A 12805-nucleotide genomic window follows, 5' to 3' on the forward strand; every position below is an offset into this window, starting at 1 on the left:
GTTCCACGTGTTTTAGGATGACCACTGATTGTAAAAGGTGATATATAACTGTCTATCGCCTTAACACCTGTCGTTGCAGCTCTGCAATGGCTATTTGGTGATTCACCAAAGCTTCAAATTTTAATTTTAAAATCTTAGCCACATGTTTGAATTCCTTCATTAGTCTTCCTTACTCATAACCTGTAACTTCCTCCAGCCTTTTGTGTGTTCCCTACTCCCTTTGGACAACCTGTAGCTTACATTTCTAAAGACTTCATTCTGTTAAAATCCTGACTCAAAAATCTGTGTTCTCACATCCCTTTCTTCCTTAGGGATGCTAACTGTATTTGGACATGGTCCTAAAGGATTAATTAAGTAATTATCAGCATTTAACACCCCCACTCCCAAAATTCCAATGCTGTTATTGAACAGAAACTTGATTCAAGTATTAAAAAAACTGCAAACAGCATTTTTCCAACAAAGTTTGGGAGAAGATTTGTAGCTTGGGTGCTCGTTGTTGTGGCTCTGTTCGCCAAGCTGAGAGTTTGTGTTGCAGACGTTTCGGCCCCTGTCTAGGTGACATCCTCAGTGCTTGGGAGCCTCCTGTGAAGCGCTTCTGTGATCTTTCCTCCAGCATTTGAAGTGGTTTGAATCTGCTGCTTCCGGTTGTCAGTTCCAGCTGTCCGCTGCAGTGGTCGGTATATTGGCAGATTCAAACCACTACAAATGCCGGAGGAAAGATCACAGAAGCGCTTCACAGGAGGCTCCCAAGCGCAGAGGATGTCACCTAGACAGGGGACGAAACGTCTGCAACACAAATTCCCAGCTCGGCCAACAGAACCACAACATTTTTCCAACAATTCCAATATTTTTATAATCCATAAATGTTCTGAGAAGATGAAGATATCTCATTCAATATTTGAAATGCCCTCTATTTCAAATGAAGTGTGTTGAATGGCTGCTACAGATTGCCCACAAAGGCACTTTAGCAGAGGTAGTGGTCACATGACAATGGTCAGCCAGGATACTAATAGTGGGATTGCATTTTCCAGATATCTCCCTTTTCACACAAAAAAATACAAATATTTCATTCATTATCATTTGCAAATTTAACTGATACAAATTATCCCCATATACATGATCGCAAAGCATACCATTCATGAATACAACTGCGTTAACTATGGTCAATTCCAGCTTTGTCAATCTGCACCTGTATTGCATGCTTAAAGTTTGAATTATCCAGACCCCTAGTAACCCTCTTGTGATGCAGAGATGGAATCCCTACCGGAGGACTGGGTTGAACTCGCTCTTGCTCTAGAGATATGTAATGACATCTCTGAACAGGTTGATTTTAAAAAATATTGTGCAGGCCCCCTTTTTTTTATTTCAAATATATACTTTATTCATAAAATACTTTGATGATCTGTACAATTGGTCATGCCATACATATGTAAACATTCCATTTCTTTCTATACCAAGACAGAGTAATCATTCATATTTACAGGTCTGTACGATTACTCTCCACATATTTAGCTGGGGGGTCAGCGGGGTCCCCTTACTGCATCGGCCCCCTAATGGAACAGTTCATCAGGTACCTGCTCATTTTAAAGGCAGTGTTTCTGCTTGGGAGTGTGTCATTCCCTTTGTGAGTGCTATTGTTACGGGTGATTTCCTTGTTGGGAAACCATAGACCTCTGAGAGTGCAGGTTCATAGCTCCTTGAAAGTGGAATCACAGGTCGATGGAGTAGTGAAGAAGGTGTTTGACTGATAAAGGAAAGCATACCAGAGTACAGGAGTTGAGAGGTCATGTTGCAGCTGTACAGGGCATTGGTTAGGCCATTTTCGGAATATTGTGTGCAATTCTGGTCTCCTCCCTATAGGAAGGATGTTGTGAAACTTGAAAGGGTTCAGAAAAGACTTACAAGGATGTTGCCAGGGTTGGAGGATTTGAGCTACAGGGAGAGATTGAATATGCTGAGCTATTTTCCCTGGAGCGTCAGATGCTAAGGGGTGATAGAGGTTATAGAGGTATCTAAAATCATGAGAGGCATGAATAGGATAACTATTTCCCTGGGGTGGAGGAGTCCAAATCTAGAGGGCACAAGTTTAGGGTGAGGGGGAAAAATATAAAAGAGACCTAAGGGGCAACTTTTTCACACAGACAGTGGTATGTGTATGGAATGAGCTGCTAGAGGAAGTGGTGGAGGCTAGTACAATTACAACATTTAAAAGGCATTTGGATGGTTAAATGAATAGGAAGGGTTTGGAGGGATACGGGCCGGGTGCTGGCAGGTGGGACTAAACTGGGTTGGGATATCTGGTCGGCATGGATGAGTTGGACTGAAGGGTCTGTTTCCATGCTGTACATCTCTATGACTCTATGACTCTATAACTGAAGGTAAAATAGAACAAACTAAACCATAACCACCTGATGAAGAAGCGCCGCTTAGAAAGCTAGTGCCTCCAAATAAACCTGTTGGACTATAACCTGGTGTTGTGTGATTTTTAACTTTGTTCACCCCAGTTCAATGCTGGCACCTCCAAATCATCACTTCTACTACGCACTGAAAGGGTTTTAAATAAGCTGTAAACATATAACTTCATTAATCCCAAAACACACTCTAATCAATTGAAACAAGATAAAACTCATTTTGTATAGTAGCCAAAACACAGCCCTGGTACAGTAACCAAAAAGCACCACTTATACAACACTTCAGTAGATTTAATTCATTTGGTGACTTCAACTTACAGACTGGAACTGCAGACAGCTTTTTAAAACTATTGTACACCTGAGCCTACATGTCCTCCACTTTAAGTAACCACTTCAAAGGTTTTATCCCAACATTTCGAGTATGGGGTTAACACTACTTGTTCACTCAAAAATAACTTAGTCCATAATATCCTTCCCTTCTCAGGAGCACTGATATATACAACCCATGCACATCCAAGGGTTTAAAGGGACTGTATAAAACTCAAAATGAAAACAAAGCTCCATCAAAATTATCAAAAGTTCTCCCGAAAATTTTTGGAGAAAATCAAAGGATTGTGTTCCATCTAAATAAAAGTTTATTGCAAGTTATTTGCTAATGTAGATTTCTAAATGATGTTGAGCAGCATAAGACTTAATGCTTCTTTTTCAATGATTGAATATCTTTGTTGGTATGTGGTCGATTTCTTTGAAAAACAACTGATAGGCTGTTCAATCCCCACCTCAACTAGTGCAATGAATCAGCCGCCACCACAATGTCACTACCAGTTTGAATAGCTTTGCACAGTTCAGCATGGATAAGACTGTTGTCAGTACAGTTTGTAAATTTTCAAAGGCGATTTGACACACTTGTAGTCAATCAAATTTTTTTCCCGTTTACAATAAGTTTGTTAAAGGTGCAAAGACAGTGCTGAAGTTTGGAACAAACTTGTGATAGAATCCACTCGTCAATGTAATGTCAAAGTTCATGTTTCACACGAAGCACAGGAAAACCAATTATAGACTTTATTTTTGCAGCTCTAGGTGCTGACTAGATTTGCTCTACAGTATGGTCCAAATAAAGATAAAAATCACACAACACCAGGTTATAGTCCAACAGGTTTATTTCGAAGCACTAGCTTTCGGAGCACTGCTCCTTTATCAGGTGGTTGTGGAGAATAAAATTACAAGACACAGAACTTATAGCAAAAGTTTACAGTGTAATGTAACTGAAATTGTATATTGAAAAAGACCTGGATTGTTTGTTAAGTCTCTCATCTTTTAGAATTGGTTTCAGTTCTTTCATATGTAAATCACAAAACTTTTTTAAAAAGTTACAGTCTCAAGTGAACTTTAACAATTGGTGTCATGTTGGCCCAGATAATGTATTGAAGGTGTTTACTTCCCTGCGTGAGGCTGCCTGTGCCACAATGGTCAGACTGATTCTAATCTAAAAAACGGATTTACAGAATCTTACATGGATTCATGCAGTTTTTAAGCAAAGTAAAATGTAATTCTGCAAGTACAAATTTACCCCACAAACTTATATATGTATGTGTGCATTGAGGGTGTGTATGTGTAGGGTGGGGGGGAGGGGGGCGGAGCGGTTATGAGTGTTTGTGTGTATGTTTGTGAGTCTAAGAGTAAAGGGGTATAGGTCTGTTAGAGTGTGTGTGTGAGAGTGTATGTCTGAGTGTATGAGAGAGGGTCTGTTAGAGTGTGTGTCCCCGTTAGAGTGTGGTGTGTAGTGCAATGGGGTCACCTGTAGTGTGACATGTTGAAGCCATCCCCATGAGTACCAAACTTGGCTATCAGCCATGCTCGGACACTTTTTGTTGTTGCCTGTCCCGAAGTCAGCCTTGGATGATGGTCATCCGAAGGTCTGAGGTCAAAAATCCTGGACCGCTGAAGAGTTCTCCAACTGGGAGGGAACACTCCTGCCCGGTGATTGTTGTGCGGTATCCATTCATCCGTTGCCGTAGCCTCTGCTTGGTCTCGCCGATGTACCATGCCTCAGGACATCCTTGCCTGCAGTTTATGAAATAGACAACATTGGCTGAGTCGCATGAGTACATGCCATGTACATGGTGGGAGTGTCCCCATGTGTAATGGTGGTATTCGCATCGACGTTCTGACACATCTTGCAGCATCTACCATGACAAGATTGTATGGTATTGTCCTGAAAGCTGGGCAGTTTGTTACAAACACTGATCTGTTTGAGGATTGATGGTTGTTTAAAAGCGAGAAGTGGAGGTGTGGGGAAGGTCTTGGTGAGATGCTCATTCTCGTTGATAATGTATTGCAGGCTGCGAAGCAAAATCATGAATACCATCAGGAGAATTACTCATTGCTTTTCGTCTGCCCTAATGTCATTTGCTCAGAAAAAATTATGCCCACATACTGGGCCCAGTCTTCGACAGCAGGATCAAATGAGTCGTGCTTCCCAAATAGCAGCATGACACCAGAAATGCGTACCCCAAATGAAAAATGCTTGTTTCAAGTGAATCACTGGCGTGTTTTTCTCTCATCGTCTCTGAAATAACTCCACCAAGCCTGATATCCTGTCACCAAGTCACCCTTTATTTAGAGACAATAGACAATAGGTGCTGGAGTAGGCCATTCTGCCCTTCGAGCCTGCACCACCATTCAATATGATCATGGCTGATCATCCTTAATCAGTATCCGGTTCCTGCCTTATCTCCATAACTCTTGATTCCACTATCCTTGAGAGCTCTATCCAACTCTTTCTTAAATGAATCCAGAGACTGGGCCTCCACTGCCCTCTGGGGCAGTGCATTCCACACAGCCACCACTCTCTGGGTGAAGAAGTTTATCCTCATCTCTGTCCTAAATGGTCTACCCCGTATTTTTAAGCTGTGTCCTCTGGTTCGGCACTCACCCATCAGCAGAAACATGTTTTCTGCCTCCAGAGTGTCCAATCCTTTAATAATTTTATATGTCTCAAACAGATCCCCTCTCAGTTTTCTAAACTCAAGGGTACACAAGCCCAGTCACTCCAGTCTTTCAGTGTAAGGTAATCCCTCCATTCCAGGAATTGACCTCGTGAACCTACGCTGCACTCCCTCAATAGCCAGAATGTCTTTCCTCAAATTTGGAGACCAGAACTGCACACAATATTCCAGGTTTGGTCTCACCAGAGCCCTGTACAGCTGCAGAAGAACCTCTTTGCTTCTATACTCAATCCCTCTTGTTATGAAGGCCAGCATGCTATTAGCCTTCTTCATTACCTGCTGTACCTGCACGCTTACCTTCATTGACTGGTGTACAAAAACACCCAGATCTCTTTGTACTGCCCCTTTACCTAACTTGATTCCATTTCGGTAGTAATCTGCATTCCTGTTTCTTGCCACCAAAGTGAATAACCATACATTTATCCACATTAAACTGCATCTGCCATGCACTTGACCAATCACCTAACCTGTTCAGGTCACCCTGTAATCTCCTAACATACTCCTCACATTTCACCCTGCCACCCAGCTTAGTATCATCAGCAAATTTGCTCATGTTATTGCTAATACCATCTTCTATATCATTAACATATATTGTAAAAAACTGCGGTCCAAGCACTGATCCCTGCGGTACCCTACTGGTCACTGCCTGCCATTTCGAAATGGAGCCGTTTATCACTACTCTTTGTTTCCTGTCAACCAACCAACTTTCAATAAGTTTGTACTTTGCCCCCAATACCATGCGCCCTAATTTTGCTCACTATCCTCCTATGTGGGACTTTCATCAAAAGCTTTCTGAAAGTCCAGGTATACTACATCTACTAGATCTCCCTCATCCATCTTCAGAGTTACATCCTCAAAAAATTCCAGAAGATCAGTCAAGCATGATTTCCCCTTCATAAATCCATGCTGACTCTGACCTGTCCTGTTACTACTATCCAGATGTGTCATAATTTCATCCTTTATAGTAGACTCCAGCATCTTTCCCACCACTGAGGTCAGACTAACTGGTCTATAATTTCCTGCTTTCTCTCTCCCACCTTTCTTAAAAGGTGGTACAACATTAGCCACCCTCCAATCCACAGAAACTGGTCCCAAATCTATCGAACTCTGGAAAATAATCACCAATGCATCCACAATTTCTCGAGCCACCTCCTTCAGTACCCTGGGATGTAGACCATCAGGCCCCAGGGACTTATCAACCTTCAGACCTGACAGTCTCTCCAACACCAATTCCTGGCAAATATAAATTCCCTTCAGTTCAGATCCTTCAGCCACTGTTACCTCAGGGAGATTGCTTGTGTCTTCCTCAGTGAATACAGATCTGAAGTACCAATTCAATTCTTTTGCCATTTCTTTGTTCCCCATAATATATTCCCCTGTTTCTGTCTTCAAGGGCCCAATTTTAGTCTTAACCATTTTTTTGCCTTTCACATACCTAAAAAAGCTTTTACTATCCTCCTTTATATTTTTGGCCAGTTTACCTTCATACCTCATTTTTTCTCTGCGTATTTCCTTTTTAGTAATCCTCTGTTGTTCTTTAAAAGTCTTCCATTTTCCCACTTATCTTTGCTATGTTACACTTTTTCTCTTTTAACTTTGTATGTTTCTTAACTTCCCTCGTCAGCCACGGCCACCCATGCCTCCTCCTAGGATCTTTCTTCCTTTTTGGAATGAACTGATCCTGCATTATACACAGAAATATCTGCCATTGTTCCTCCACTGTCATCCCTGCTAAGGTATTGCACGATTGAACTTTGGCCAGCTCCTCCCTCTAGCTCCATAGTTCCCTTTATTCAACAGAAATATTGTCACTTTTGATTGTACCTTCTCCCTCTCAAATTGCAGATTGAATTATTGTATTATAGTCACTACTTCCCAATGGCTCCTTCACTTCGAGGTCCCTGATCAATTCTGGTTTGTTGCACAATACCAGATCCAGAATTGCCTTCTCCCTGGTAGGCTCCAGCACCAGCTGTTCTAAAAATCCATCTCGGAGGCACTCCACAAAGTCTCTTTCTTGAGGTCCAATACCATCCTGATTCTCCCAGTCTACCTGCATGTTGAAATCCCCCATAACAACTGTAGTAACATCTTTGCAACAGGCCAATTTCAGCTCCTGATTCAACTTACATCCGACATCCAGACTACTGTTTGGGGGCCTGTAGGTAACTCCCAAGAGGGTCTTTTTACCCTTAGAATTTCTTAGCTCTATCCATACTGACTCTACATCCCCTGATTCTAGGTCCCCCCGCGCAAGGGACTGAATATCCTCCCTTACCAACATGGCCACCCCACCCCCTCTGCCCATCAGTCTGTCCTTACGATAGCACGTGTGGCCTTGAACATTCATTTCCCAGGCCCTGTCCACTTGAAGCCACGTCTCAGTTATCCCCACAATATCGTATCTGCCAATTTCCAAAAGAGCCTCAATCTCATCCATCTTATTTCTAATGCTTCGTGCATTCATATATAATATTTTTAATTTGTTACTGCCCTCACCCTTCCCATCAACTCCTATTTCACTCAACCTTACGGCATGATCCCTTTTTGAGTTTTCTGCTTCATTGATACAGTTGTCTTTCTTGACTTCCCTTGTTCTAACTTTCCCTTCAATTTCCTTCTTAAACATCCAGTTTGTCCGCACCCCCCCCCCCCCCCCTCCGGCTACTTAGTTTAAACGTAACCGTGTCGCGGTAGCATACCTGCCTGCCAGAATGCTGGTCCCCAACCTATTAAGGTGCAAACCATCTCTCTTGTACAATTTATGCTTACCACAAAACATACCCCAGTGATCCAAGAATTTAAATCCTTGCTTCCTGCACCAGTTCCCCAGCCACACGTCAAGTCCATTATCTCTCGGTTTCTGGGCTCACCAGCCCGAGGAACTGGTAGCAAACCGGAGATAACCACCCTGGACGTCCTGCTTTTCATCCTTCTTCCTCGTTCTCCGAAGTCCCGCTGTAGTATGTTCCTCCTGTTCTTCCCGACATCATTTGTGCCGACATGTACCACTACCTCTGGCCTTCACCTTCGTCCTTGAGGATTTCCTGCACTCTGTCTATGATGTCTTTAACCCTGGCACCAGGGAGGCAACACACCATCCTTAAGTCCCGCCTGCTGCCACAAAAACCCCGGTCAATTCCTGTCACTATGGAGTCCCCTATTACCACGGCTCTGTGTGATGTTGGACTCTTCCGCTCTGCCTCCACGCCAACTTTTGATTGACAGACCTGGCCGCCTCGCTGACTGGCAGTGTCATCTGTCTCTACTGTTTTCAAAAGATTCAACTTGTTCCTGACAGGTACTTCCCCTGGGGTCTCTTGCACCTGTCTCCTCTCTGCCCATTGAGTTGAGGGTGTGGTGCTGGAAAAGCACAACTGGTCAGGCAGCATCCGAAGAACAAGAGAATCAATGGGCATATATTGAATTGAATGGAACTTAATTTATTGTCACGTGTACCGAGGCAGTGAAAAGCTTTGCCTTGCAAGCAATGCAGGCAGACCACAATTAATTAGCATAGATAAGTAAATCACAAGAAGCTCCCAGTTTTTATGAACCCATTCGATGCTATTACTGGATAAGCTTGAACTCAGATTGAAACCCAAATTGACAAACCATATTTTGATCTGGTTTTAACAAAGTGGTTTCTCATTGAACCAATGCTGCAGATTTTGCTTTAACAATTAAACAGAAGTCTATTAACAATAAATAAAAGCAGCTACTTATACTACAAATTCAAAGATCTTTAAATACACATTGAAAGTAATCCCATTAATGTGAAAATAACGCAAATAAATCTTTTGTATAGAACTCAAAACATACCCCTGGTTCATTATCTAAAATCACCACTCATGCAATAGTCACACCAGAGTCCCTGGATCTCACACATTGGTAGGTTGAAGTCAGTCTGGGACGAACACTACCTCTTCACTTTAAGGTAACCTAATTCACAATTCCTTCCCTTCTCAGGAGCATTGGTCAATACAGTCATTCTCATCCAAAGACTTCACAAAACTGCCCAAAACTTTGGAATAAATAATAAGCTATGGGTGTTTCCCTCTCTAAGCTATGGGTGTTTCCTTAAACTTAAGAAAAAGTTCCAGAACTCTTTAACAATCCTTGAGGACCAATTATTTATCTTGCTGAATTGCAAACAATCTAAGATAAACAAAATTCCACTCATTCCAAAGGCAGGCTTCAAGTCATATTAAAGGCCTCAAGTCATATTAAAAGTATATACGTAAAATATATCCCACAGTTTACATAACAATGCTCTTTGCCACTGTTGATGTCATTATCGTCTTGGTCAGCTGGCTGCAGTAAAGGAACAGCTCTGCAGTTGTCTGTAGATACTTTTTTTAAATTAATGGGATGTGTGTTCTCTGGCTGGAGCAGCATTTATTGCCTAACCCTAATTTCCCTTGAGAAGATGGTGGTGATCTGCCTTCTTGAACCACTATAGTCCATTATTGTTTGTCTGCCCCACAATGCTGTAGTGGATGATTTTGATCCAGCAAAACTGAAGGAATGTTCATTTCTGTCAAACTCAGATTAATGTGTGTTATGGGACTGCAGGATGTGGTGTTCCATGTATCTGCTGCCCCTGCCCTGCCACATGGGAATAGTTGTGGATTTGGAAGTTTCTAAGGAGCCAACCTGAGTTTTTACAGTGCATATTGTAGATGATACACAGTGCTGCCATTGTGCTTCAGATATGGAGGATTGAACATTTGTGGATGTGGTGCTAATCAAGTGGGTTGCATTGTCCTGGATGGTGTCAAACTTCTTGAGTGTTGTTGGATCTGCACTTATGCAGGCAAGTGAGGAATATTCCATCATGCTCCTGACTTATGCCTTGAAAATGGTGAGCAGGTTTTTGGGAGACAGGAGATGAGTTACTGGCTGCTGGACTTCTAACCTCTGACCTGCTCATATAGCCATAGTATTTGTCTGGCCAGTCCAATTCATTTCTTTTTTTGGTCACAGATAATCAGGACATCAGGAGGTGATTCACTCCACATGATATCAAGAAACTGAAAGCACTGTGCAAAGAATATGGACTGTGACAACATTCCGGCAATAGTACTAAAAGCTCCAGAACTTCTTGTGTCCCAAGTCAAACTGTTGCAAACAATGTGGAGTATTCTTTCACATCTGAACAAGTGCCTAGTGGACAAACCTTGAGGAGACAGGAGATCCGTTACTGGCCACAAAATCTCGTATACAAACTGTTACTGCAGCCACAACAGTTATTTGGCTTGTCCAGCTTGGTTTCTGGACAGTGGTAACTTCCAGGATATTTATAATTGAAGGATTCTGAAATGGTAATCACATTGACTAGCTAGAAGTGGTTGGATTCTCTCTTGGTGCAGATGATCATTACCTAGCACTAATTAGTTATTAGTTTAGGCCTGAATGTTGTCCAGGTCTCACTGCACGCAGGCATGGTCTGCTTCTACATTTGAGATATTACCAACAGGACTGAGCAATGCTATCATCAACAAAGATCTGCACTTCTAACCTTATGACAGAGGGTGTGTTGTTGATGAAGCTGATGATTTGGCCTTGGTAATATTTGTACATCTGATATGGTGCTTGTGGGGCAGTGGTTGTGTCCCTGCTGGTGAGATAGGTCTTAAGTCCTACCTGCTCCTGAGCTGTGTAATAATGTTTCTGAACAAGCTGGATAAAAAAAAAATCTGGAGGAACAGGTGATGTTGGACCTGTAGTTTCTAAAACTATCCACTACTCTGGTTAATGTTTTGGATCACGTCTGGTTCAGTTGTAGACTAATCATCATTTACTAATTCCATTTTCATAGTATCATGTAATTATCAGGATGGTGGAAGGACATTCTTTTGATTGGAGTTTCTTTGTCCAGCAAACTATATACTTATTATAGTCTGAATGGTCAGGTTGAGGCCCAGAAAGAATTTATTTCCTATTACTTAAGGAACTTTGCATCTTAAATTACTCAATATAATAGCACTTTACTACCTTGTTAGTTTCTGAAGAAAGCCAGTGTGAGTAGCTACTCTTGCTGCCTACCTCTCCTCTGTATGTGTGCCTGTACCAAATATCCCAATAGGAGAAACATGCTCTCTGCCAATAGTCCTGAACCATTCTGTAACCGGTGGGATCTAAGGGTGGCTCAACAGCATAGTAAATATTATATTTAAGGTTGCTTTCTTTGGTTTTGAGGTTAAAGTCTTTATATTTTGAGCTCTATGAACTCTGTTTCTTTGTTTGGAAGATCAGGCTAACCGCATAAGTATCTATTCAAGCTAAAAAGAGATGGAGATGAAGTAGTAAGCAGGGAAAATGACAATATCAATTTGACATTTAAGTGAGAATTAGGCAGAACAGAAAGATCGGAGGATAAGTGAAAGCAGAAACAAGATAAGCAAACAAAGAGCATGCAAAGAGATTGGCAGCTAACAAAGGAAAAACCATAGGTTTTTATGAACATATAAATACTAAAAGTGTGGTAAAAGGAATAATGCAGCTAACTGGGGATAGAAAATACAGCATAGGTGAGGTACGAAATGGAGTCTTTGTGCAATTTTTGCAAAAGAAGAAAATGCTGCCCCAGTCATAGAGAAGGGATAGAAAGTTTAGACACTAAATGGACTAAAAAGTGATGACATGGAGGTAGTATAAAGGCTGGTTGTATTTAAAATTGAACCATCATCAGCATCAGAGCAGTTGTATGTGAGAATACTGAGGGAAGTAAGGGACATTAGGCCATCTGCTCCTTATTAATATCTAGATTGCAATACAGTTTGTAGCACTATTAGCAGGGTTGCAACCTTCATGTGCTCAGGTTTTCTAATTAATTTTGTAGCTGTTTTATTGTTTTGTCCTTGAAAATGGGAAGAAAATCAAATTCTCTCTCATACCTCCTTTTATTTTCACAACAGCAGGGAATAGAAAATGCATAGCCATTTTAATGCACCCAGTAATTCAAAGTTGCAGACTATTTAGAACACTTCTTTTTCAGTAGCTGGTTTTCTTAAATCTCTAACATCTACCTATTTTCAGCTGTTCCACTCTGACACCATGTTCCAAATGCTGTATGTTTAATGACAATTACAATCTACAGATAAAGACAATTACAATAGAGGAAGAGGTCACATCACTATGGCAAGCCAGCATATCTCAGCAAATACCTGTAATGTTTCTCTTTTTTGTTCCTTTTTAGCAGCATCCCAGAGGTTAATTTTTAGTTTCTGAAGACGTTGTGACAATCCTGGAGAGTTGGCAATCCTACTCTTTGTTTAATACTTTCCCTTTATCATTACTAGCCCCCCCCCCCAACCTACCCTTTCTCAGCATCAATTTTTCATTGACAGAAGTAAAATCAATCAGACTGACATGTTTTCTTTC

Source organism: Hemiscyllium ocellatum, chromosome 3 (assembly GCF_020745735.1).
Source record: "Hemiscyllium ocellatum isolate sHemOce1 chromosome 3, sHemOce1.pat.X.cur, whole genome shotgun sequence".
In the NCBI taxonomy this organism is placed as follows: domain Eukaryota; kingdom Metazoa; phylum Chordata; class Chondrichthyes; order Orectolobiformes; family Hemiscylliidae; genus Hemiscyllium; species Hemiscyllium ocellatum.